This window comes from Bos javanicus, chromosome X, assembly GCF_032452875.1.
Source record: "Bos javanicus breed banteng chromosome X, ARS-OSU_banteng_1.0, whole genome shotgun sequence".
Classification (NCBI taxonomy): domain Eukaryota; kingdom Metazoa; phylum Chordata; class Mammalia; order Artiodactyla; family Bovidae; genus Bos; species Bos javanicus.
Genome location: NC_083897.1, coordinates 130676959 through 130702977, shown reverse-complemented (window position 1 = coordinate 130702977; position 26019 = coordinate 130676959). Strand labels below are relative to the sequence as shown.

The 26019-nt window shown below is 43.2% G+C and overlaps 1 long non-coding RNA gene across 1 annotated transcript; it reads left to right on the top strand.

Moving 5' to 3' along the window:
• The first annotated feature begins 9900 nt into the window (after positions 1 to 9900).
• On the top strand, positions 9901 to 25661 carry LOC133242055 (uncharacterized). Its single transcript, XR_009734758.1, has 3 exons — positions 9901 to 13615; positions 25060 to 25138; positions 25642 to 25661. It is a non-coding gene; the product is annotated as an uncharacterized LOC133242055 (long non-coding RNA).
• Positions 25662 to 26019: the final 358 nt, after the last annotated feature.

The window sequence follows — 26019 nt, the reverse complement described above, 5'->3', positions numbered from 1 at the left end:
GTCTCCAGTGTCTCACTGTCTCCAGTGATCAATAATGTTTCTTGTATTAATAAAATAATTTCCTGAGCTTCAATGTAAAGACAATAATGTTTGTTATGAATAAAATAATTTCCTGAGCTACAGTGTTAAATTAAGAGCACATAATCCTGGAGCGGCAGTTATGAACTCTACACCTCAGGGGTGCCAGAGCCATCTGGATAGAGTCCAGAAACTCTATCCCATAGGCCATATCAGCCTTTGACTTTTCTAATATTGACCATCTCCAGAAGCCTGCTTTGTATGAATTGAAATACCATGTTCTATCAAAAACTACTCTTCTTGGGCATGGATGATAGGACTAAGGGAGAAGGGATAGAAGGAGAAAATGTCAACCTTCCATACAGAACCCTTTCCCTATCTCTAACATCCTTGGAGAGTTACATGCTTGCATGCATGCTAAGTCGCTTCAGTCGTGTCCGACTCTGCGACCCTATGGACAGCAGCCCACCAGGCTCCTCTGTCCACGGGATTCTCTAGGCAAGAATATTGGAGAAAGAATGTGGGTTGCCATTTCCTTCTTCTTGGAGAGTTACAAAGTCTCACCAAAAAGTCTTTGCTAGATTTTTAAAAGTAAGAACTACTGACATTTCACAACTGCAATTTCTCTGAAGATTAAGAGTCTCTCAAGCCCACCTTCCTGGCATTCAGAAAGTGCATTTTCTGTAGCCTATAAAGCAGAGGGCAGGAAGGTGTTCTGATAGAAAATCTCAATACCAGACTCCTCTGGAGGCAGGGGCTACGCTGAACAAATCAACCTAGGCAGAGTGTTTTAAAGGTTATAAAGATGAAAAAGGGTAGAGAAAACACGACCTTCAAGAAAAGAAAAAAAGAACCAAATGGGAGTCTTTGCATAACGTCATTTCAGATGACTATGGAAAAGACTGAAATAAACAGGTGTTCAGTTAAATGTCTGAATCTTTAAAAAAATTTTTTTAACTTGAAGCTAATTACTTCACAATACTGTGGTGGCTTCCGCCTTACATTGACATGAATCAGCCATGGATGTGTGTGTGTCTCACCATCCTGAACTCCCCTCCCACCTCCATCCCCACCCCATCCCTCTGGGTTGTCCCAGAAGACCAGCTTTGAGTGTCCTACTTCATACATCAAACTTGCACTGGTCATCTGTTTTACATATGGTAATATACATGTTTCAGTGCTATTCTCTCATATCGTCCCACCTTCACCTTCTCCCACATAGTCCAAAAGTCTGTGCTTTACATCTGTGTCTCTTTTGCTGTCTTTGTTACTGTCTGTCTAAATTCCATATATATGCATTAATAAACTGTATTGGTGTTTCTCTTTCTGTAGAAAAGGCTGTAGTTTCATCCACCTCATTAGAACTGACTCAAATGTGTTCTTTTTATAGCTGAGTAATATTCCATTGTGTATATATGTACCACAACTTCCTGATCCATTCTTCTGCCGATGGACATCTAGGTTGCTTCCATGTCCTAGCTATTGTAAATGGTGCTGGAATGAACATTGGGGTACATGTGTCTCTTTCAATTCTGGTTTCCTCAGTGTGTATGCCCAACAGTGGGGTTTCTGGGTCATATGGCAGTTCCATGTGCAGTTTTTTAAGAAATCTCCACTCTGTCCTCCATAGTGGCTGTATTAGTTTGCATCCCCACCAATAGTGTAAGATGGTTCCCTTTTCTCCACACCCTCTCCAGCATTTACTGTTTGTAGATTTTTGGATAACAGCCATTCTGACTGGCGTGAGATGGTACCTCACTGTGGTTTTGATTTGCATTTCTCTGATAATGAGTGATGTTGAGCATCTTTTCATGTGTTTGTTAGCCATCTGTATGTCTTCTTTGGAGAAATGTCTGTTTAGTTCTTTGGCCCATTTTTTGGTTGGGTTAAATGTCTGAGTCCTAAATATGTTAAATTATTGTATCAGTCAGGATCCTGGTAGAAAACAACTTGCAAATGGGGTAAGTTGAGACATGTTTAATAAAGGGTTTAGTCATAAAGGATTGGGGACTTCCCTGGCAGTCCAGTGTTTAAGAGTCTGTGCCTCCACTGCAAGGGGCACAGGTCCAATCCCTGGTCAGGGAACTAAAATCCTGCTTGCCACATGGTGTGGCCAAAAGAAAAAAAAAAAAAAAGACTGGGAAAGCACTACAGAATTCCACAGGGAATACTTACACTGACCCACTCAGCTCCCATCCCTTACTGGTATTGCCCATTGATTGGACCCAACAGGAAGTCAGAGAGCAAGGGGGTCTATGGATGTAACTCATGCAGATCAACCTCTTGGGCCACAGGATGGGGAAGCTTGGAGAAAGCAGAGAGTGGTAACAAGATGCTCAGCACTGCAACAAACCCAAACAAATCAGGTGGGTCCCTGACCTACCTTTGAAGAACCTCTCTTCTTCATTTCCTTCTGCCTGAACAACCTGCTGATCTCCTATACATTTTACAACCATTGATTTGTGTTTGCTGTCCAGTCTCTGTGTCTTGGGCCTTTCACGGGCTTTAACCATTTGATAACCATAGGCCAGCGTGGCTTGGATGAGGAAGTGCCATTGGAATCAAGAGCGAAGAAGGTATCTGTGTAAATATCTAGGGTAAACCATTCTATGCCACAGGAAACAGCAAGTTTATAGTTCAAGTTCTGTCCCTCTGAGACAGAAAGGAGCTTGGAATGCTTGAGGGACAGAAAATTCATCCCAACATCCAGAGCTGAATGCTTAGTTACTTGTCAATGATTGGAATGATCAGACCCATCACCCCACACATAGGCACATGGAGTCCGTGACTGGATGAGAAACGGAAGCCTTGCTTTGACAAGCCATTTCAGTTCTCAGGACCTCTTTCATCTGTGAACTACAAAGCTTGACTGGGGTCTTTTGGGAGCTCACTTCCTATTCTAAAATGGTATGACTCTTCCCTGCTCAGGCTAAAATCATAACCGTCACAAACTCCTTGGGGAATTTTCTTGTGTTGTTGTGTCTATGTGCATACATGGAATCACAGTTAATCACTAAACTAAATCATCTATGTGCATGCATGGAATCACAGTTAAATCACTAGTTAGTGACATTATCTGAAAAATACTGTGTGGGCATCGACTGTGTTTTCTCCTATGGGGCCAGTGTGACTGACACCATTAACAGTAATACCTTTTGCACTCACCATCCCGTTGTTCCCCTTGCCCACTCCTGCCATGGACGTACATCCAACCTGTGTGCAAGGAAGGCCAGAGTGGCACAGAGTTGCCCTGGAGCAGCCCTGGGCCATGATGAATGAATGGGAGTAGGAGGGTCAATACCCCAGCTTCCTCTCCCTAAGATGGGACAACTCTGAGGTGTACCTCATACATTCCCCTAGAGATTCTCGGGGATATGAAACCCCAGTTGCCCACAGAGGGAGCCTGTTCTTGCACTGGCTTCTCTGTTTCTCTTCTTCTGTCTCACTTCCTCATTTCCTGACTGCTGCTCCTTCCAAATAAATGACTCGCACTTGAATTTTATTCTCAGATCAACTTCTGAGGGAGCCCTATCTAAGACAGCCAGGTGTACTGGGCAATACCAAGGAGCATAAAATATTTATCCAAACACAAAGAGCTCACCATCTGGTTACCAGTTTTTAAAGTAGACAGTAAAGCTTTGAAATACAAGTTTTGATGTAGCTGTCCAAGTTCTAAGAATGCATTTTATGAAAATTATTGTAGTTGTACACAAACTTAGACACCAAAATGTTCAGCTCTTGTCAAAGTATTGAAAATAATAGATAAAATTAGGAGATGTAAGTGACCTATCATAGGGAAGTGAATAAATAATGGTATATCCATATAACAAAATTTTTTCATGGGGACTGTCCTGGGCACTGGAGGATATTTCATAGCATCTGTGGATGCCAGCAATACCCCACCTCCAGTTGTAGCAAACAAAAGCATCTCTAGACATTGCCAAGTGTCTCCTGGGAGCAAAATCATTCCTGGTTCACAACCACTGGCCTAACAGAATTTCATATTGTGAAAGAGTTAATGACCACAAAGTCAAATAAGATGATTCAGAAGTTGTTTCAGATTTACATGAGTTTTTTTTTTTTTCATTTTGAAATAAACAGTGTCATATCAACATTTAACTTAAAGTTGAGCTATTTCAAATCCTAAAAGATGATGCTGTGAAAGTGCTGCACTCAATATGCCAGCAAATTTGGAAAACTCAGCAGTGGCTACAGTGAAAACTGGAAAACGTCAGTTTTCATTCCAATCCCAAAGAAAGGCAATGCCAAAGAATGCTCAAACTACCACACAATTGCACTCATCTCACACACTAGTGGAGTATTGCTCAAAATTCTCCAAGCCAGGCTTCAACAGTATGTGAACTGAGAACTTCCAGACGTAGAAGCTGGTTTTAGAAATGGCAGAGGAACCAGAGATCAAATTGCCAACATCCACTGGATCATCAAAAAAGAAAGAGTTCCAGAAAAACATCTACTTCTGCTTTATTGATTATGTCAAAGCTTTTGACTGTGTGGATCACAATAAACTATGGAAAATTCTTAAAGAGATGGAAATACCAGACCACCTGACCTGCCTTTTGAGAAATCTGTATGCAGATCAGGAAGCAATAGCTAGAAATGGACATGAAAAAACAGACTGGTTCCAAATAATATATTGTCACCCTGCTTATTTAACTTATATGCAGAGTACATCATGAGAAATGCTTGGCTTGATAAGCACAAGCTGGAATCAAGATTGCTGGGAGAAATATCAATAATCTCAGATATGCAGATGACACCACCCTTATGGCAGAAAGTGAAGAACTAAAGAGCCTCTTGATGAAAGTGAAAGGGAGAGTGAAAAAGTTGGCTTAAAGCTCAACATTCAGAAAACTAAGATCATGGCATCTGGTCCCATCACTTCATGGGAAATAAATGGGGAAACAGTGGAAACAGTGTCAGACTTTGTTTTTCTTTTTTGGGAGGGGGGGCACCAAAATCACTGCAGATTATGGCTGCAGCCATGAAAATCAAAGATTCCTGCTCCTTGGAAGAAAAGTTATGACCAACCTAGACAGCATATTAAAAAGCAGAGACATTACTTTGCCAATGAAGGTCCATCTAGTCAAAGCTATGTATGGATGTATGGATGTGAGAGTTGGACTATAAAGAAAGCTGAGCACTGAAGAATTGATGCTTTTGAACTGTGGTGTTGGAGAAGAGTCTTGAGAATCCCTTGGACTGCAAGAAGATCCAACCAGTCCATCTGAAGGATATCAGTCCTGAATATTCATTGGAAGGACTGATGCTGAAGCTGAAACTCCAGTACTTTGGCCACTTGATGCAAAGAACTGACTCATTTGAAAAGACCCTGATGCTGGGAAAGATTGAGGGCAGGAGGAGAAGGGGATGACAGAGGATGCAATGGTTGGATGGCATCACCGACTTAATGGACATGAGTTTGAGTAAACTCTGGGAGTTGGTGATGGACAGGGAGGCCTGGTGTGCTGCAGTCCACGGGGTTGCAAAGAGTCAGACACGACTGAGCCACTGAACTGAACATTTGTGCTAGGAGAAGGGCCACTTCCTCAGACCTCTAAAACAACAGCAAATAAGAGGTTTGAAGGCATCATCTGTTCAGTTTCTAAGTTTAGGCTTTAAAAAGTTGAAGTCTTGCCAGCCTCATGGGATGTTTGTTACCCATCTGTCCAGACACCGCACGAAGAACATGAGATAAACAGAACCCCCCCCCAAAATATTCTATATTAGAGACTTCCTCAGCATGATAATGTTCAGTGATTAACTGTGATTCCACGTATGAACACAGATGGAACAAGGCAAGAAAATTTCCCAAGGAGTTTGCGATACTTACGAGTTAGCCTGAGTGGTGAAGATTCCATCAAGACATGATTATTGAGCACCCACTCTGTGCCAAGCAGTGTTCCAAGGCTGTGAGGATACAGAGGGGAGCCCCTTATGCTGACCCTAGATGAGTTCTCCATTCTAATGAGGGGTGCCAGTGATAAACACGGGCACATCTAGGCCAACAAGCTAAATCTTGGACAAGAACTAGACCCTGTGGAAGAGAGTGGCTGGATGGTGTGGAAGTGAGGGACGCCTTTAGCTGGTGCATCTGCGCAGAGATCTGGGCCTAGCCTGGTGAAAGCACACCTGCAATGAATGCCCTGAGCTGGGAATGAGTCGGAGTATTTGAGGAACAGAAAGAGAAGCAGCTGGATCAGAGCAAACAGAAGGTGAGAGGAGAGAGGCTAGGGCAGCTGGCTCCTTTGAAGATCTTTGCAGGAATTTTGGGTTGTATTTCATGACAGAAGGTGCAGGAAGAGAAGGGGAGGGACAAGGTCTGGTTTCTGCTTTGGAAAGCTCCTCTTGAGCACGTGCCAGAGTGACCTGGAGCAGGACGAGAGAAGCATCTGCTGTTTGGTCTCCTCGGGAGTCCAAGTGAGGCCAGCTGGGTTGGAGGGGTGGAGGTGAAGTGCTTGCATTTGGAAGGAGATTCGGGAGAAGTGTTGTTGGCCTATGTGGGCCTGGCAGTCCCAGTGTACTGAGCCAGCTGTGGAAAAACAGGCCAGAGTGAGGAGCTGGGGGCTTGGCAACGTGCTCGAGCTGCTTGAAGCTGAAGCTCCAGGGAATGAAGCAGTGACTTGTGACAGAGAGTGTGAATGCCAGGGCCTTGTAAACCCATTTTTATTTTTAAATAGGCTAACAGCCAGGGAGTAGGGCATTTTGTAACTTCCTTGGGAGTCAGAGCCAAGTGGTGCCAGGAGCTGCTGCCTGTGTGAGCAGCACAGAGCAGAGGCCAAAGCACGGCTGGCTCGGGGGAGATCCTCTTATTCCTTCCTGAAAAATCCCTGTCTGGTGACTGATGCCTGAAACTCCACCAATCGAGAAATGTCTTTCAGGGTTGGGTTCGTAGTTTGGGACAAAATGTGAATTCCTTCCAGAAGGCAAAGCAGAGGCCAGCCATGAGACTGAGCCCTGAGGAACGTGACTTTCAGGACTGTCAGAAGTCAGAGGGGACAGAAGATTCTTTCTGGGTTGGAAACAGTTTTAGGGCTGTGGCACTGGAAGTCCTGAGGTGTCCAGTGGGTGACCGCTGGGTGAGCAGGTTTGGGTGGGGTGAGGGGAGCTCAGAGAGAAGGAAGCCGTCCATCAGGAACTGAAAATGGGCAAGGGGGCAAATATAGCCACACTTCCTGAGGCCACCCTGGCCTCTTGTGTCTGATCTGCACATCAGGAGGCCCTAGCCTCCTCCTCCCATGGCTCCTGGAACCTAACAGCTTTTCCAGGCTCCTCTAGGTGAATAACACCAACATTTAATTCAAAAACCAACATCCAGAGCATTTAAGTGACTGAAACAGTTTTGATGGCCATTGAAAACACAAATCAAAACCATTTTAATAGGCTGTAAGCCTATTTAAAAATAATTTTCTCACTGCATTTTATCCTTTAACGTGATCTTTGCTGAATTTTCTTATCTTTCAATTCACTAACTTAAAACGTCTCATCTTTGGAAGGCATTAAAATGAACAACATTGTTATTTCTGTCTTAATCACGTTTTCTCCTACTTTTCACCCTACCTGTCTAACTGCAGGATACAGAAGCATTTTTTCCCTCCCTCCTTGTTCACTGGCCACTCACAGTTTTATTCATTCTTTTCACTATTTAATACACATTTACTGAATTCCCATTATGCATCAGCTACTGTAGGAGATTCTGGAGTGATAGAAAAGTTAGATAGTTGTCCTCTGCCCTTGAGGACCTGCTAATGGTGGGAAGAAGATACAAACAAGTAAAATGCCAAAGTTAAGCACTATAATTAAGATCTGCCAAAACCACTTGAAAAAATATGTACTAAAGTTTAATTTACACTTTCATTTACTAAGTAAATAAATCCTGTACGTTGATTATCACAGTATTTCCTTTTAATCTTTTTTTTTTCCCCCCCAAAATTCCTTGTGTTGGAGTACCATCTACTGAAAATGTCCTGGAAGTACAACTGCAAGGTTTTCTATTTCTTATGTTAGAGTGCCATCATGTGGAATTTTTATGTAATTGCCGGTCACCATTTTTCCATTCCTTATGTTAGAGTGCCATCATGTGGACTATTTATGTAATTGTGGTTCATCCTTTTTTTTTTTTTTTTTTCCCCCATTTCTTATGTTAGAGTGCCATCTTTTGGAATTTTCTTGTAACTACAGAATGGATTATCTGTAGTTTTTGTTTCTTTGTTACAGTGCCGCCAATTGTTTTTGTTACATAATTGCAAAGAGTTGAACATGACTTGCTGACTAAGCAACAAATATTTTTCTTACTTATCAGGTAAGAGTGTCACCAGGTAGAATTTTCATGTAATTGTACACAGATATGTTTTTCTTGTTATTCTGGTTAGAATATCACTCGATTTTTTTCCTGCAATTGCAGATCAGATTTTTCATGTTTCTCACGGTAGCGTGCCCCCCAGTGGAATTACTGTGTAACCGCAGAACTTGTTTTTCTTATTACAGGTATTGCCTACTTTCTGAAAATTATTATTACTCCATTGTGTTTTATGAAACACCTAATTAGTAGGAGATGCTATTGAAAATAATACCTAATTTTCAGTAATCAAAATAAATCTGAAGAGGATTTTTGCCTTCACACACACAAAAAGAGCCATTACTGACTGTATTGATGTTGGTCTTTTGTTACAGTTAAGTGGCATTATTGAAACTTCTAGAAATCTGGGATTCTCTATACCCCATTTCTGTTTACAAAATGTTTTACAGGAACTTTGCTTTCAGATAGTGGGAAAACCTGTAATAGGATTGAAAAATGTGTTCTGCACTTACATGATAATTCCACCACGTGGCGCCCAGATCACCATGGGGGTGGAAATACCATATAATTGCAAAACAAGTTTCTTATTATTCAGGTTAAGATGCCACCCAGTATAATTTTCCTGCAATTGTATAACAGATGTGCTTTCAATTTCTTATGTAAAGTGGCACCTTGCAGGATTACCCAGCAGTGGCAGGAAAAAACGTTTTCATTTTCTTGTGAGAGTTCCACCTAGTGGAATTGTTCTTTGTTATAAAGTACACTGAGACATCTGAATAACCTGGAGAATTTCTTAAAACAAAAATTTCGTGTCCCCATCCCCAGAGTTTCTTATTCAGGAGGTTTGGGATGGGGCGTGGGGATTTGCATTTCCAACAATCTTTCCAGTTTATCAGTTCAGTTCAGTTCAGTCGCTCAGTCGTGTCCGACTCTTTGCGACCCCATGAATCGCAGCACGCCAGGCCTCCCTGTCCATCACCAACTCCCAGAGTTCACTCCAACTCACGTCCATCTAGTTGGTGATGCCATCCAGCCATCTCATCCTCTGGCATCCCCTTCTCCTCCTGCCCCCAATCCCTCCCAGCATCAGAGTCTTTTGCAATGAGTCAACTCTTTTCGTGAGGTGGCCAAAGTACTCGCATCAGGTGGCCAAAGTACTGGAGTTTCAGCTTTAGCATCATTCCTTCCAAAGAACACCCAGGACTGATCTCCTTTAGAATGGACTGGTTGGATCGCCTTGCAGTCCAAGGGACTCTCAAGAGTCTTCTCCAACACCACAGTTCAAAAGCATCAATTCTTCAGCCTCAGCTTTCTTCACAGTCCAACTCTCACATCCATACATGACTACTAGAAAAACCAGTTTATGCTGATGCTAATTATCTGAGACTACCCTTTGAGAACCGCTGAAATACCTACTCCTTAAATCTTAGTTTCACACATAACTGAGAATTTTTTTCCTGTATAATTTCTAGAATTGTTTCAGTTCCAAAGAGCTGTAAGGATTGGAAACCTTTGCTCTCCTGAATCCTTCCAAAGAACTTAGGATACCTGTTGATTAGATGTACCAGTTGCTTTTGATATCAGTTTTTGCAAACTTACCTAAGCCACATTACAATGTGCAATGAATTCTGTTTGTTTTCTGTACCACAGTACCACAGACCACAGGCACTCCCTGCATATCTGTTGGATGAACAAACATGGGCCTTCAGCATTGCCAGGTTGTTAGGATAAACATGGCAGCTTTCCACTACTGAAACAGGACGCTTAGTTTCCTTGTCTGCAGCTTCACTATCATGTGACAGTGAAAGAAGCTGCAGGCAGAAATCGGTAAACATCATTTATTCACATGCAAGCACAAACCTTGCCCTACCGCCTGTGCCTAGAAGCAGCCAAGGGCCTGCTCTGTCTCTTCAGGCACCATGATAAGCTTCTTCCTGAAGTGTTAAATCAAGGCAGAGATAACAGAGTCTCCGTAAGAGCTGAACATGGACTGCTATTTCAGAGCTGTTATCCCTCTGACTTGTCAGATGCTTATCCTTCATGCAAGAGTGGGTCCCTCATTATCTTTGTAGCCAGTCACATGTTTTGAACACCACTCATTTCACCAATGAAAAAGTTTTCCTTATATTTGTTAGGTGAAGTAATAAACTCTGGTGCAGATGGAGATGGGATATTTGCAAGTCCTCTACAATATGGAATCCCTATCAGGGTTCTTCTGATGTTAACAAGCTAACCTGCAGCATGGCTCCCTGATTAGGGTGCATCACAGGTTGACTGACTGCCCCTCTGGTAGAAAAGACTAATGTGAATTTATACACATCTATATAGGCTTCCCTGCTGGCTCAGACAGTAAAGCGTCTGCCTGCAGTGTGGGAGACCTGGGTTTGATCCCTGGGTTGGGAAGATCCCCTGGAGAAGTCAATGGCACCCCACTCCAGTACTCTTGCCTGGAAAATTCCATGGACTGAGAAGCCTGGTAGGCTACAGTCCATGGGGTAGCAAAGAGTCGGACATGACTGAGCAACTTTGCTACTATATGGATGTGAGAATTGGACTGTGAAGAAAGATGAGCACCGAAGAATTGATGCTTTTGAACTGTGGTGTTGGAGAAGACTCTTGAGAGTCCCTTGGACTGCAAGGAGATCCAACCAGTCCATCCTAAAGGAGATCAGTCCTGGGTGTTTATTGGAAGGACTGATGCTGAAGCTGAAACTCCAATACTTTGGCCACCTGATGTGAAGAGTTGACTCACTGGAAAAGACCCTGATGCTGGGAGGGATTGGAGGCAGGAGGAGAAGGGGACGCCCGAGGATGAGATGGCTGGACTGCATCACCGACTGGATGGGCATGAGTTTGAGTCAACTCCGGGAGTTGGTGATGGACAGGGAAGCCTGGCATGCTGCGATTCATGGGGTTGCAAAGAGTCAGACACGACTGAGCGACGGAACTGAGCTGATACCACTTCATTTACGTTGGATTCTGTGAAAGTAAATTGCAGACAGTATAAATCCTGGAAACCAGAGAGGTTTTTTTCATGCATTTATTTACTCACTCTTTATTAAAAGTCTTAACACAAGGGAATGTAGGCTAAAAGTTGGGAATTCTGAGTTCTGGTCTCTGCTAGACAACAAGCTAGCTAGCTGTGTTATCTCAGACAAATTCCTTAACCTCGCTCAGCCTTTTTTCATTTGTGAACAAGAGGCCTGAACCAGCCATTACTAAAGCTACCTCTAACTCTAAAATGTCAAGATACCATTCTTTTGGAAAATGTCAGGACTGATTTGCAATTCATTATCCTCCAGCCTTTGTCAGCTGCAGTGAGGATTAAACCCTGATATCCCCAAGCATCCATTGTATGTAGTGAATTAACTTCTCTCTTGTAGGCCTAATATAGGAGTTCTGTACTCTCTCTGGCAGAAGGGAAAAGACAGTCACTGCTGTCATCTGTGTTCTGTGGTCCAGACGAGGAACCTGGTGTGAAAAAGCCTTGCAAAGCCCTCTGCAGATCATCCAGCACAGAACACCCAATGGGGTGCCACAGATGAGCTACGAGGAAGCCAAGGTAGACTGATCTGCTTGCCTTCGCTGGAGGCTGGAATTCCTGTGGAGGCCCAGGTTGGTGTGATAGCTGCCTGGCAGGTTGATTCCAATGAGCTGAGTAAGGAGCACTGTTTTCTCCCTGTTCTGCAACATGAACAGTGTGATAAGCACTTCTCTACTATGGAATGAACTCAAAAATGTGCAACTTAGGCCATGGGAATCATGGTCCTTACCCAAAAAGATGCCCCGTGGAGATGTGAGTCAGAGCTTGCCAAGCAGCTGAAGGGGAGGGTGGGCACACATCAGTGGGAACTCTCCTCACTCAGTGGGGTGCCCAGTTCCCAAACTCTAGTCACTGTCGAAGACAACTGTCTGTTTCAGTACAAAACTTGGTGCCGCAACACAACACGCCTTTAGTATCTCCTGTGGCTCAGGAATGCAGAAGCAGCTGAGCTGGGGAATTGGGGCTCAGGGTCTCTGGTGAGATTGTGGGCCAGGCTGCAGTCATTTGGGCCGGGAGGAGCCATCCCCAGGTCCCTGGCTGGACTGTGGGTACCCCGTGGGCCTCCCTGCAAGACTGCTAGGGGGGCAGCTGGCTGCTCCCAGAGCCAGTGTGACCTAGCAGATGGAAAAAAGCCTAGTGCTTTTATGACCCTGTCTTAGCAGTGACATCACTGCTTCTGCCAGGGTGCAGGAGAAGGACCCGAGGGTGTGATGCCAGGGGGAGGTGCCACTGGGCCAGCCTAGGGGCCGCTGCACCTGCCTCTGCAGATCCATGATGCAGGGCAGCTGCCTAGGGAGCCATGCACATCATGGTGATACCGTCCTCTGGTGGGAAGGGAAGTCTGGTTGCCCTGTGCTCTCTCCAAGTCCTCTAACTTGCCCCTCCTTCAGTATTCTTCTCTCCAGAAAAATTCACCGTTTTCTCCCCTTACCAGCCAGACCTCCCAACCTAGACCAACCCCTGCCTTCTAGCTCCCTTTTTTCCTTGCCTTTCTTTCTTCCCTCCACTTTCTTTTTCTTCCTCATTTTCTCTTATTTATTCATTTTCCAGAAAGCACAGGAGGATTTAATTTTCAAAATGATTACAAGGAACAAGTCCAAGAAGAATGATGAAAACCAAAGTACTCTGGCCCTTTGAGACTCGAGTTTTTCTCTGTGAAAAGACACCTACTTCGGCTGCCAAAAGACACTATTCTTTCGGAGCAGAGCCTCAAAGCTGCCAAAAGGAGCAAATAGCTTTTCCCAGTGAAATCTTGTATTTAAGGCACGGAGGCTCATTTGGCAGAAACACTGAGATTTGGGAAACCTTGCCTCCCCATGGGGAGGGAGTCACCTCCAGGGAAGGATTCACGGGGACCCTTCTGTGAGGTGGTCCTGCACTGTGCTCTGTTTCCTTTAGAAAAGTGCCAAAGTCCTTGAAATCCAGGCCCTTTGGAAACTTCTCAGAGCATCGTGGTCTCATAACGTGAGACTGGTGAATACAGCTCACATAGGCAAAGATTTAAAGTCGAGTTTGAACTTCTCCCCCATCAAGCCACGTCAGCATCACTTGGGAGATGCCAAGTCAGCCCCGCCCAGAAGTCCTGGATGTGAAACCCTCGGGGCTGGACCACCAAGTCCAAGGAGGGATGCTGGGGCATTGAATTAAAGGACCACTGGTTTGAGAAAAGTGGGAGTCAAAAGTACACATTGGGACTCTGCCATGAATGGAGTAAAAGACCTGGGAGACACCAGCAGGTGAGACAGAAAAAATAAGGGGATGTGACATGCTGAAATTTTCTGGGTACAAAAAAATACCTAGAAAATTTGCGGGTTGCCATTCTTTGCCTTGTCTCTGACTGCCTCCCCACTTTCCGCTCTATCCCCCCTGCTCAGGCACCAGCTCACTAACAGGAACCAGCCCTGTTTGAGTCTGGGCGGGTCGGGGGTGGGAGTGAGAAAGGGATCATTTCCTTAACCACATTTTGGAGCCACAAGCTTTTAAAAGAGCCGCTGGCTATGAAGCATTTGCTCGAGTTCGCCACTAGGGGTCGCCAGCAAGTTGCTCTCAAGCCTATCACAACCCATTGCCAGCTTTTTAAAACAACTGTTTTTTAAGCATCCTCTTTAGAATCCTTAAGTGTAATTCACAGGTAATAATACTTAACTTCACACATAATTTTTAGATTTTTTAAAGACTATAATACAAGCAAGAAATCAAAACAGTGTGTTATAAACTAATATGTATGTCACGACGAAGTGGTTGGATGTTTGGTCATAATCACTGTGACTGCAGTGCCTGCGGGCATAGACCAAAGTGGGGTGTTAAATCAGTGGCTTGAATACCTCTAGTAGCATTGCCGCTGGTGATAGGACTTTTCTGCAGTGGTAAACAACTCATGAAAAACCTGGAAAAAAGCAAGTTATCAACACAGCCCTCAATTTACTTACTAGATACTTTTGTATTCCTGGGAAGTTCATTCAAAAGCTATTTTTTATTTTTCTGTAGAATGGTGATAGGATCTAAGTCCAGATATTGCATGCAGGTTTTAGATGCAGGATTCCGCCTACATAAATGTCCAGAGGAACATTTGAAAGTCATGTGAGAAGTAGACAACATTGCCATTGCACAGGATGTCAGCAGTCGAAGTTCAAGGGTACCCCCACATCCTTGTCACAGCAAACCCTCGCCCACAGAGATGCCCACTGTGAGCCGTAGAGGACAGCACAGAGCCCATTGAAAATCACTGGAAAGAGAGGAGCAAAGGCAAGAGAGGAGAGACTAAGGAATGTACTTGCAGGCTCAAGATGGGCCAAGGAGCATAGTCTTCTGGCAGATGCAGCAACGTGGGGTCCACGTGGGCTAGGGTGCACGTGCATGCCGTGTTGCCTGTTTGGATGGCAGGGAAACACCATTCACTTGTGTCTTCCTCCCACGTTTTAGCCCCTCTACCACCACCCTTGGAGTCAAAAAAGTATTTAAATATCTAGAAATCCTTTTTAAAAAGTTCTACCTGTTTATTGCTACCAGCCCATCTCCCTCCACCCTGGTCACACGTGCATGCTCTGTCGTGTAACCTCATGGTTTGTCATCCGCCAGCCTCCTGTGTCCATGGCATTTTCCAGGCAAGAATACTGGAGTGGGTTGCCATCTCCTTCTCCTAAAAACCTTTTTTAAAAATAGATGTAATGTTCTTTTTTGGCCCCAAGTGGATTTCTGAGAATGAATCTAATGCTTCTTAAGGGGCAAAGTAAGATTATGAATCAGATCCCTGAAATGTTTGCATATTGTTGGACCCAGCAACTTCACCTCGAGAAACTTGGTCCTCATGTTGATGTATGGCAAAACCAATACAATATTGTAAAGTAATTAACCTCCAATTAAAATACATTTAATAAAAAAAATAATAATTTGGATGAGGTGATAGTTACAAATACACTCAAGCATTGTTTATAATTGTAAAACAGAAAACCATCTAATTGGGCAACAATGAGGGAATCAGTGGAATAAGTTACAGCTACAGTGGAATATTAGGAGTTGAAAATCAGGTTGTTAAAAATGTTACTTACCCATGAGAGTGGGTTACAAACTAATAGGTACCTTCTGACTTCATTCATATAAATTTTTTAAATGTGTAAATGTGTGACAAAAGTATGTAGCTGGCAGATCATACACTGACATTAGCAGTGCTTTTTGTGGCCCTGTATGGTTGGAGAATATTTTTATCTTTTAAATTTTGATTTATCTTTAGTTTCTAGAATTTCTATACAGAACATGTTTTCTTTTGTAATAAGAAAAATGCGAGTTGTAAAATGATGCAAAAAAGCTTTATGAAAGAATTCCATGATAGCTATTTGGTAAAGTCCCTAACTGCCTCCCCTTGTGTTTGATAAATACCACTTTTGGTTTCCTAAAGGCTGCTGCTACTTCTGCTAAGTCACTTTAGTCATGTCTGACTCTGTGCTACCCCATAGACGGCAGCCCACCAGGCTCCCCCGTCCCTGGGATTCTCCAGGCAAGAACACTGGAGTGGGTTGCCATTTCCTTCTCCAATGCATGAAAGTGAAAAGTGAAAGTGAAGTCGCTCAGTCATGTTTGACTCTTAGCGACCCCATGGACTGCAGCCTACCAGGCTCCTCCGTTCATGGATTTTCCAGGCAAGAGTACTGGAGTGGGGTGCCATTGCCTTCTCTGTCTTAAAGGCTGGCAAGTTGCTTAAGATTGGCAAGGTTTATTGATGGTGAAGCCAGTTGTGCACACAGTTGGTGAAGCCCAGTGGTTTTTTTAAATTAATTTTTTATTGGAATATAGTTGTTTTACAATGTTTCTAGTTTCTTCTGTACAGCCAAGTGACTCAGTCAAACCCATACATAGATCCACTGTTTTTCAGATTATCTTCCCACAGAGGTCATTACAGAATATTGAACATCCAGTTCCCTGTCCTATAAAGTATGTCCTTGTTTGTCATCTATTTGATACATATTCATGTATATGTCAATCCCAGGCTCCCGTTGTATCTTCCCCCTCCTCCTCCCCGCTGCTTTCCCCTTTAGTAACCATAAGTTTGTTTTCTTTAGCTGTGACTCTATTTCTGTTCTGTTGTAGGTTCATTTGTACTATTTTTTTGATTCCACATATAAGCAAAATAACATGATATTTGTCTTTCTCTGACTTCATTCATTATGACAATCTCCAGGTCCATCCACATTGATGCAAACGGCACTATTTCATTCTGTTTTCATGTCTGAGTAACATTCCATTGTATATGTATATACCACATCTTCTTTATCCATTCCTGTATTGGTGGCCATTTAGGTTGCTTCCACGTGTTGGCTATTGTAAATAGTGCTGCAGTGAACATTGCAGTAAATGTATCTTTTCAAATTATGATTTTCTCCAGATACGTGCCCAGGAGTAGGGTTGCTGGATCATATGATCACTCTATTTTTAGCTTTTTAAGGAACCTCGGTGTGTGTGTGCACCAGGTCACTTCAGTCTGTGTCAGACTCTTTGCAACCCCATGGACTGTAACCCACCAGGCTCCTCTGTCCCTGGGATTCTCCAGGCAAGAATACTGGAGTGGGTTGCCATGCCCTATTCCAGGGGATCTTCCTGACCCAGGAATTAAATCCATGCCTCTTATGTCTCCTGCATTGGCGGGCAGGTTCTTTGCCACTAGAGCTACCTGGGAAGCCCGTATAAGGCACCTCCATACTATTTTCCATAGTGGCTGTACAAATTTACATTCCCACCAGTAGTGTAAGAGGGTTCCCTTTTCTCTACACCCTCTCCAGCGTTTATTGTTTGTAGGTTTTTTGATGATGCCCGTTCTGCCAAGTGTGAGGTACTACCTCCTTGTAGTTTTTGATTTGCATTTCTCTCATTATTAGTGATATCAGGCATCTTTTCATGTACCTTTTAGCCATCTCTATGTCTTCTTTGGAGAAATGTCTATGTAGATCTTCCACCCATTTTCTGATTGGGTTGTTTGTTTTTTTTAATTTTGAACTGCATGAGCTGTTTGTATATTTTGGAGATTAATCCATTCTCGGTTACTTCGTTTGTAAATATTTTCTCCCATTCTGTATGTCATCTTTTCATTTTGTTTATGATTTCCTTTGCTGTGCAACAGCTTGTAAGTTTAATTAGGTCCCATTTGAGGCCTGGTGGGTTTTTGTGAGTGGAGAACCTTAACCAGAAAGAAGCTGAGCTGCAGGATGAGGTTGGAGGCCGCTGAGCACCCCGATTCCACCTGTCCTTGGACATCTGTCTTTGTTTGGCCGGTTGTTTAATTAATGATCTTTGGCTAAGCACTACACTGACACAGGTTCTCTCTGTTTATGTAGCAGCTCCTGTTGCTAGCTCCCAAACAATAGTTAACTATTGACTGTGAAGATAGCAGTCACCTCTAAAACCTGCCGAGTACCCAACTGATTCATTCTCAAAGTGTACCTAGCAGAGAAATTTCTAGAAGTTGCTCAACTAATGAGGACAATGAGGTGCCCAGAGGTTCAAAGATACTAGTATGCTGCTTGTTACGGATTGTGCACTCTTCCAAGTGCTTGACAAATGTGAATCTATATAAGTTTCATAAGGGCCCCAAGAGATGAATGTTTTCTTCCCCTTGCTTTTAATGATGAGAAAGCCCAGGCACTCAGAGGTTAGGCAACCTCTCCAGATCGCAGGATTTGAAATCAGACAGATTGAGGGTCCAGATGCTATGCTGCCTGTCCACAAGCCTATTCTTAGGTTTCCAAAGGCTGCTTCTATTTGGAAATCAGCCACACAAATGACTGGCAGTAATTTAAAGCTATGACGAACTGTGTTGTTGTTGTTCAGTGGTTAAGTTGTGTCGAGCTCTTTGTGACCCCATGGACTGCAGCACACCAGGCTTCCCTGTCCTTCACTATCTCCTGAGGTTGGCTCAGATGCATGTCCATTGAGTTGGTGATGCTAACTAACCATCCCATCCTCTGCAACCCCCTTCTCCTGCCTTCAATCTTTCCCAGCATCAAGGTCTTTTCCAACGAGTCCGTTCTTCACATCAGGTGACCAAAGTATTGGAAGCTTCAGCTTCAGCATCAGTCCTTCCAATGAATATTCAGGGTTTCCTTTAGGATTGACTGGTTTGATCTCTTTGCTGTCCAAGGGACTCTCAAGTCTTCTACAGCACAATTTGAAAGCATCAATTATTTGGCTCTCAGCCCTCTTTTAGGGTTTCCCTGGTGGCTCAGATAGTAAAAGCATCTGCCTGCAATGCTGGAGACCCAGGTTCAATCCCTGGGTTGGGAAGATACCCTGGAGAAGGAAATGGCAACACACTCTAGTACTCTTGCCTGGAAAATCCCATGCACAGAGGAGCCTGGTGGGCTACAGTCCATGGGGCTGCAGAGTCGGACACGACTGAGCGACTTCACTTTCACTTTCAGCCTTCTTTATGGTCCAACGCACATATCCATACATGACTACTACTGGAAAAACCATAGCTTTGACCATATAGACCTTTGTCAGTAAAGTGATGTATTTGCTTTTTAATACACTGTCTATGTTTGTCATACCTTTTCTCCAAAGGAACAAGTGTCTTTTAATTTCATGGCTGCAGTCACCATCTGCAGTGATTTTCGAGCCCAAGAAAATAAAATCTGTCATAGCTTCACCTTTTCCCCATCTATTTGCCATGAAGTGAAAAGACTGGATGCCATCATCTTAGTTTCTTGAATGTTGAGTTTTAAGGCAACTTTTCACTCTCTTCTTTGACCCTCATCAAGGGGCTCTTTAGTTCCTCTTCACTTTCTGGTGTTAGAGTGGTATCATCTGCATATCTGAGATTGTTGATATTTCTCCCCCTAGTCTTGATTCCAGCTTGTGATTCATCCAGCCCAGCATTTCACATGATGTATTCTGCATAGAAGTTAAATAAGCAGGGTAACAGTATACAGCCTTGTTGTACTTCTTTCCCAATTTGGAACCAGTCCGTTGTTCCATGTAAGATTCTAACTATTGCTTCTTGACATGCATCCAAGTTTCTCAGGAGACAGGTAAGGTGGTCTGGTATTCCCATCTCTTTAAGAAATTTCCATAGTTTATTGTGATCCACACAGTCAAAGGTGTTAGCATAGTCAGTGAAACAGAAAGTAGATTTTTTCTGGAATTTCCTTGCTTTCTGTATGATCCAACAAATGTTGGCAATTTGATCTCTGGGTCTTCTGCCTTTTCTAAACCCAACGTTGAACATCTGAAAGTTCTCGGTTCACATACTGTTGAGTCCTAGCTTGAAGGATCTTGAGCATAACCTTACTACCATGTGAAATGAGCACTATTGTATGGTAGTTTGAACATTCTTTGGCATTGCTCTTCTTTGGGATTAGAATGAAAACTGACTTTTTCCAGTCCTGTGGCCACTGCTGAGTTTTCCAAATTTGCTGACATGTTGAGTGCAGCAATTTCACAGCATCAACTTTTAGGATTCTAACTAGCTCAACTGGAATTCCATCACCTCCACCAGCTTTGTTTGTAGTAATGCTTCATAAGGCCCACTTGACATCACACTGCAGGATGTCTGGCTGTAGGTGAGTGACCACACGCATCATGGTTATCCAGCTCATTAAGACCTTTTTAATTTAGTTCTCCTCTGTATTCTTGCCACCTCTTAGTCTCTTCTGCTGCTGTTAGGTCCTTACCATTTCTGTGCTTTATTGTGCCCATCTTTGCATGAAATGTTCCCTTGATATCTCCAGTTTTCTTGAAGAGATCTCTAGTCATTCCCATTCTGTTGTTTTCCTCTATTTCTTTGAACTGTTCACTGAAGAAAGTATTCTCATCTCTCCTTGCAGATTTCTCTGGAAATCTGCATTCAGTTGAGTATATCTTTCCCTTTCTCCCTTGCTTTTTGCTTCTCTTTTTTCCTCAGCTATGTGTAAGGCCTCCTCAGACAACCACTTTGCCTTCTTGCATTTCTTTTGCTTTGAGATGGTTTTGGTCACTGATTCCTGTACAGTGATACGAACCTCTGTCCATAGTTCTTCAGGCAGTCTGTCTAGCAGATCTAATCTCTTGAATCTCTTTGTCACCTCCACTGTGTAATCATAAGGGATTAGATTTAGTTCGTACCTGAACGGCCTAGTGGTTTTCCCTACTTTCTTCAGTTTAAGGCTGAATGTTGCAATAAGGAGCTGTTGATCTGAGCCACAGTCAGCTCCATGTCTTGTTTTCACTGACCGTATAGAGCTTCTCCATGTTTGACTGCAGCCATGAAAGTAAAAGATGCTTACTCCTTGGAAGGAAAGTTATGACCAACCTAGATAGCATATTCAAAAGCAGAGATATTACTTTGCCAACAAAGGTTCGTCTAGTCAAGGCTATGGTTTTTCCTGTGGTCATGTATGGATGTGAGAGTTGGACTGTGAAGAAGGCTGAGCACCAAAGAATTGATGCTTTTGAACTGTGGTGTTGGAGAAGACTCTTGAGAGTCCCTTGGACTGCAAGGAGATCCAACCTGTCCATTCTGAAGGAGATCAGCCCTGGGATTTCTTTGGAAGGAATGATGCTAAAGCTGAAACTCCAGTACTTTGGCCACCTCATGCGAAGAATTGACTCATTGGAAAAGACTCTGATGCTGGGAGGGATTGGGGGCAGGAGGAGAAAGGGACGACACAGGATGAGATGGCTGGATGGAATCACTGACTCGATGGACGTGAGTCTGAGTGAACTCCGGGAGTTGGTGATGGACAAGGAGGCCTGGTGTGCTGCGATTCATGGGGTCGCAAAGAGTCGGACACGACTGAGCAACTGATCTGATCTGATCTGATGTTTGGCTGCAAAGAATATAATCAATCTGGTTTCAATATTGACCACCTGGTGATGTTCATGTGTAGAGTCATCTCTTATGTTGTTGGAAGAGGGTGTTTGCTATGACAAGTGTGTTCTCTTGGCAAAACTCCGTTAGCCTTTGCCCTGCTTCATTTTGTACTTCAAGGCCAAACTTGCCTGTTACTCCAGGTATCATTTGACTTCCTACTTTTGCATTCAAGTCCCCTATGATGAAAAGAACAATTTTTTGATGTTAACTATAGAATGTCTCATAGGTCTTCATAGAACCGATCAACTTCAGCGTCTTTGGCATCTGTAGTTGAGGCATTGACTTGGATTACGGTGATGTTGAATGGTTTGCCTTGGAAACGAACCGAGATCCCTCTGTTGTTTTTGAGATTGCACCCAAGAACTGTATTTTAGACTCTCCTGTTGACTAGGAGGGCTACTCCATTTCTTCTAAAGGATTCTTGACTATAGTGTATATAATGGTCATCTGAATTAAATTTTCCCATTCCTGTGCATTTTAGTTCACTGATTTCTAAGATGTGGATGTTCAACCTTGCCATTTCTTGCTTGTCCACATCCAATTTACCTTGACTCATGGACCCAACATTCCAGGTTCGTATGTAATATTGTTCTTTAGAGCACTGGATTTTACCCTCACCACCAAACACATCCACAACTAAGTGTGATTTCTGCTTTGACCCAGCTGTTTCATCCTTTCTGGAGCTATTAGTAATTTCCCTCCACTCTTCCTCAGTAGCATATTGGACACCTTCCGACCTGGGCTGCTCGTCTTCCAGCGTCATATCTTTTATCATACTGTCATGGTGTTCTCACAGCAAGAATACTGGAGTGGTTTGCCATCCCCTCCTCCAGTGGACCACGTTTTGTCAGAACTCTCCACTGTGACCTGTCTGTCTTACATGGTCCTGCACAGCATGGCTCATAGCGTTATTGAGTTATGCAAGCCCCTTTGCCATGACAATGCTGTGGCCAACCTAGACAGCAAGGGGATGACAAACCTAGACACCATACTAAAAACCAGAGACCTTATTTTGCCAACAAGGTCCATCTAGTCAAAGCTATGGTTTTTCCAGTAGCCATGTATGAATGTGAGAGCTGGAGCACCAAAGAATTCATGCTTTTGAGTTGTGGTGCTGGTGAAGACTCTTGAGAGTCCCTTGGACAGCAAGATCAAACCAGTCAATCCTAAAGGAAACCAACTCTGAGTATTCATTGGAAGAACTGATGCTGAAGCCAAAGCTCCAAAACTTTGGCCACGTGATGCAAAGAACTGAGTCATTGGAAAAGACCCTAATGCTGGGAAAGATTGAGGGCAGGAGGAGAAGGGGGCAACAGAGAATGAGATGGTTGTATGGCTTCACGGACTCAATGGACATGAATCTGAGCAAACTCCAGGAGATACTGACAGACAGGGAAATCTGGCGTGCTGCAGTCCATGGGGTTGCAAAGAGTTGGACATGACTTGGCGACTGAACAACAACAAAGTTAAGGCCACATGAATCAGCCATGGTCTGCGTGATGGGAAAACACAGCCAGACTTAAAGAATGTGCCATGTGAGACAATACATGCTTTAGTGAAAACCAACCCATACAACTGCAGATGGAAGAAAAGGCTTGCCCTACTCTTGTCAGGCCACACAGAGTAAGTCAAAGGCATCGCCATGGTTGAACTACAGATCTGGTGGTCCCAGCATTTCATGCTAAAATTCTCTTCAACTGGAGCACACCCACATTTCAATAGGGAAGAGTTTATAATTCTTTTTTTTTTTTTTTAACACTTCTACATTGGCTGTAAGAAAGAGATGATCATCAGTCAGTTCAGTCACTCAGTCATGTCTGAGTCTTTGTGACTGCAGCACGCCAGGCCTCCCTGTCCATCACCAACTCCCGGAGCTTGCTCAAACTCACGTCCATTGAGTCAGTGATGCCATCCAACCATCTCATTCTCTGTCGTCCCCTTCTCCTCCTGCCCTCAATCTTTCCCAGCATCAGGGTCTTTTCCAATGAGTCAGTTCTTCCCATCAGGTAACCAAAGTATTGGAGTTTCAGCTTCAGCATCAGTCCTTCCAGCCCTCCATTATTCACACATTTTACCATGTTTCAGGAAACCCACACTTCCAAGAAAACACTATGGGTCTTCTTTCAATGGCTTTCTCTTGGAGCCGTGCCATGAGTATATACATCTATCTTCCATATGTACAAAATGCAAAGCTGAAGGTAAAATCCTTCTTTGGCTTCTCACTGTTCTTAAGACAAATGTCTAAATCTTCAGTGAATTTAAAAAGGCCAGGATGATCTGCCAATCTCATTTCCATTACTCAAAAGCATCTGTGATGTGCCCTAGGACTGCCTTGGGCATGGCCTCTGATTGCCTCAGCTCAGCTGGTTACCCAGTGCAGCTCAGCTAGCAGATCGCATCTGAAAGGCTTTTCCTCAGCCTTTCCTAACCACTTCAGACCCTCAGCCCTGCATAACACCCTTTATAATAGAAATGCATTGTCGTTGTTGTTCAGTCACTCACTCTGTCTGACCCTTTGTGACCCCATGGACTGTAGCATGCCAGGCTTCCCTGTCCATCACCAACTCCTGGAGCTTACTCAAATTCATGTCCATTGAGATGGTGATGCCATCCAACCATCTCATACTGTGTCATCCCCTTCTTCTCCTGCCTTCAGTCTTGCCCAGCATCAGGGTCTTTTCTAACAAGTCAGCTCTTTGCATCAGGTGGCCAAAGTATTGGAGTTTCAGCTTCAGTATCTGTCCTTCCAATGAATATTCAGGGTTGATATCCTTTAGGACCGACTGGTTTGATCTCCTTGCAGTCCAAGGGACTCTCAAGAGTCTTCTCCAACACCATAGTTCAAAAGCATCAGTTCTTTGGCACTCAGCCTTCTTTATGGTCCAGCTCTCACATCCATACATGACTACAGGAAAAACCATAGCTTTGACTATATGGACCTTTGTCGGCAAAGTAATGTTTCTGCTTTTTAATATGTTGTCTAAGTTTGTCATGGCTTTTCTTCCAGGGAGCAAGCATCTTTTAATCTCATGGCTGCAGTAACCATCTGTAGTCATTTTGGAACCCAAAAAATAAAGTCTGTCACTGCTTCCATTGTTTCTGCATCTATATGCTGTGAAGTGATGGGACCAGATGCCATGATCTTCGTTTTCTGAATGTTGAGCTTTAAGCCAACTTTTTCGCTCTCCTCTTTCACTTTCATCAAGAGGCTCTTTAGTTCTTCTTTACTTTCTGCCATAAGGGTGGTGTCTGTAGCAAAGAGCAAAAGATGAAACGTGGATTTCCTTAAAACAACTGGAGATAATTGTTTAACATGTAATCCCTAATGTCTGGCATCTACACTACTCTTTCTGTAATGAGGAATTTCCAAACATCCACAAGAGTACAGAGAAGAGTACAAGGAACACCTATTCAGACATCACCAGCTTAAACAACTATCAGCTCAGGTGCCAACTTGTTTCCTTGTACGCATCCCCCAGCATGGCCACCACTGGCACTGAGTTATTTTAAAGCTGCTTCCAGGCATCATAGCATCTCAGCCATAAAAACTTCAGTGTATCTGTAAAAGATAAGGACTTTTTATAAAAATTGTTTTAATAACATTTGCATAACTAAACAAATTAATATCATCAAATATCCAATCAGTATTGAAATTGTCCAAGTCATCTGATAAATTTTTTTCCAGTTGGCATTGTATGAAATGCAGCCAGGATCCACAGGTTGCATTTATGTGACAATTCCTGTATCTTCGTTTTTTCTTTTTCATTTATCTTGCCATTTGCTTATTAAAGACACTAGGCCATCTCTTCTGTAATACTTACTGCATTTTTTTGATTTTTACAGATTCCATCCTGTAAGCTGGTAGGAAGTCTGAAAGCTTGATGGGAATCCAGTGTGATATGGAAGCAAGAACATTCTGCAGGTGAGGAGGCATCTGAGCTTCTCCTGGGGCAGGAGTGTGGGCCGCTGGTTGAGTAGATGTTGTCAATTTGATGCTACTTTATAAAGTTCTCCAGTGGCTAGATCCATCATCTCATTGAAGGTTGCAAGATGGAGATATTAAAACTCTAGGATTCCTTCTTTATTTATTAGTGAAAACTTTTCTATAAAGAACTTTCCCCCATCAGTTACTGGTTTACTTGTAATTCAGTCTGTGTAGGAAAGGGAGGATAAATTGTCAATTTTTTTCCCATTACCTGTTTTCAGAGTAATTACAATTGGGTGTCTCTTTGCTTCTATGTCTTTCCAGTAGAGAGTTAGGATGTATATATTTTTAAGAGGAAAATAGCCATGAGTTTATACTGTTATTTCCAATTCAAAATCAGTACCACCAGGCTTCTTTCCCTTTCATTTCATGCTTGTGTATCTTTTGTTTCATGTTTAAAATCTTGGTTCCTAACGACATCAACATAACTGTATATTCAGTTTTTCAGGCTGTGAGTGTGATCATATCATTGCCATTAATGATGGAACTGATAACTGAAAAGAACTGAAGCTTGTTTTTTGGCAGTTCTTTTTTTCTGGCTATATTACTGTGTTGTTCAAGTCATGCCCTGTGAAGTTAGGTCAACAACTTGGTATATGGTTAAATTCATTTGTTGCATTTTGTCTCCATTTGTATTCCATTTGGTGTCGTGCTTATGGAAAACACTTATGTTGCTCCAGAGTAAAAGTAGCCCCGAGTGATAATCTTTCCAACAGGGACAATCCCTTTGTCCAGTGGGTAGGACTCTGTGCTTTCACAGCTGAGGGCCCGGGTTTGATCCTTGGTTGGGAAACCAAGATCCCACAAGCAATTCAATG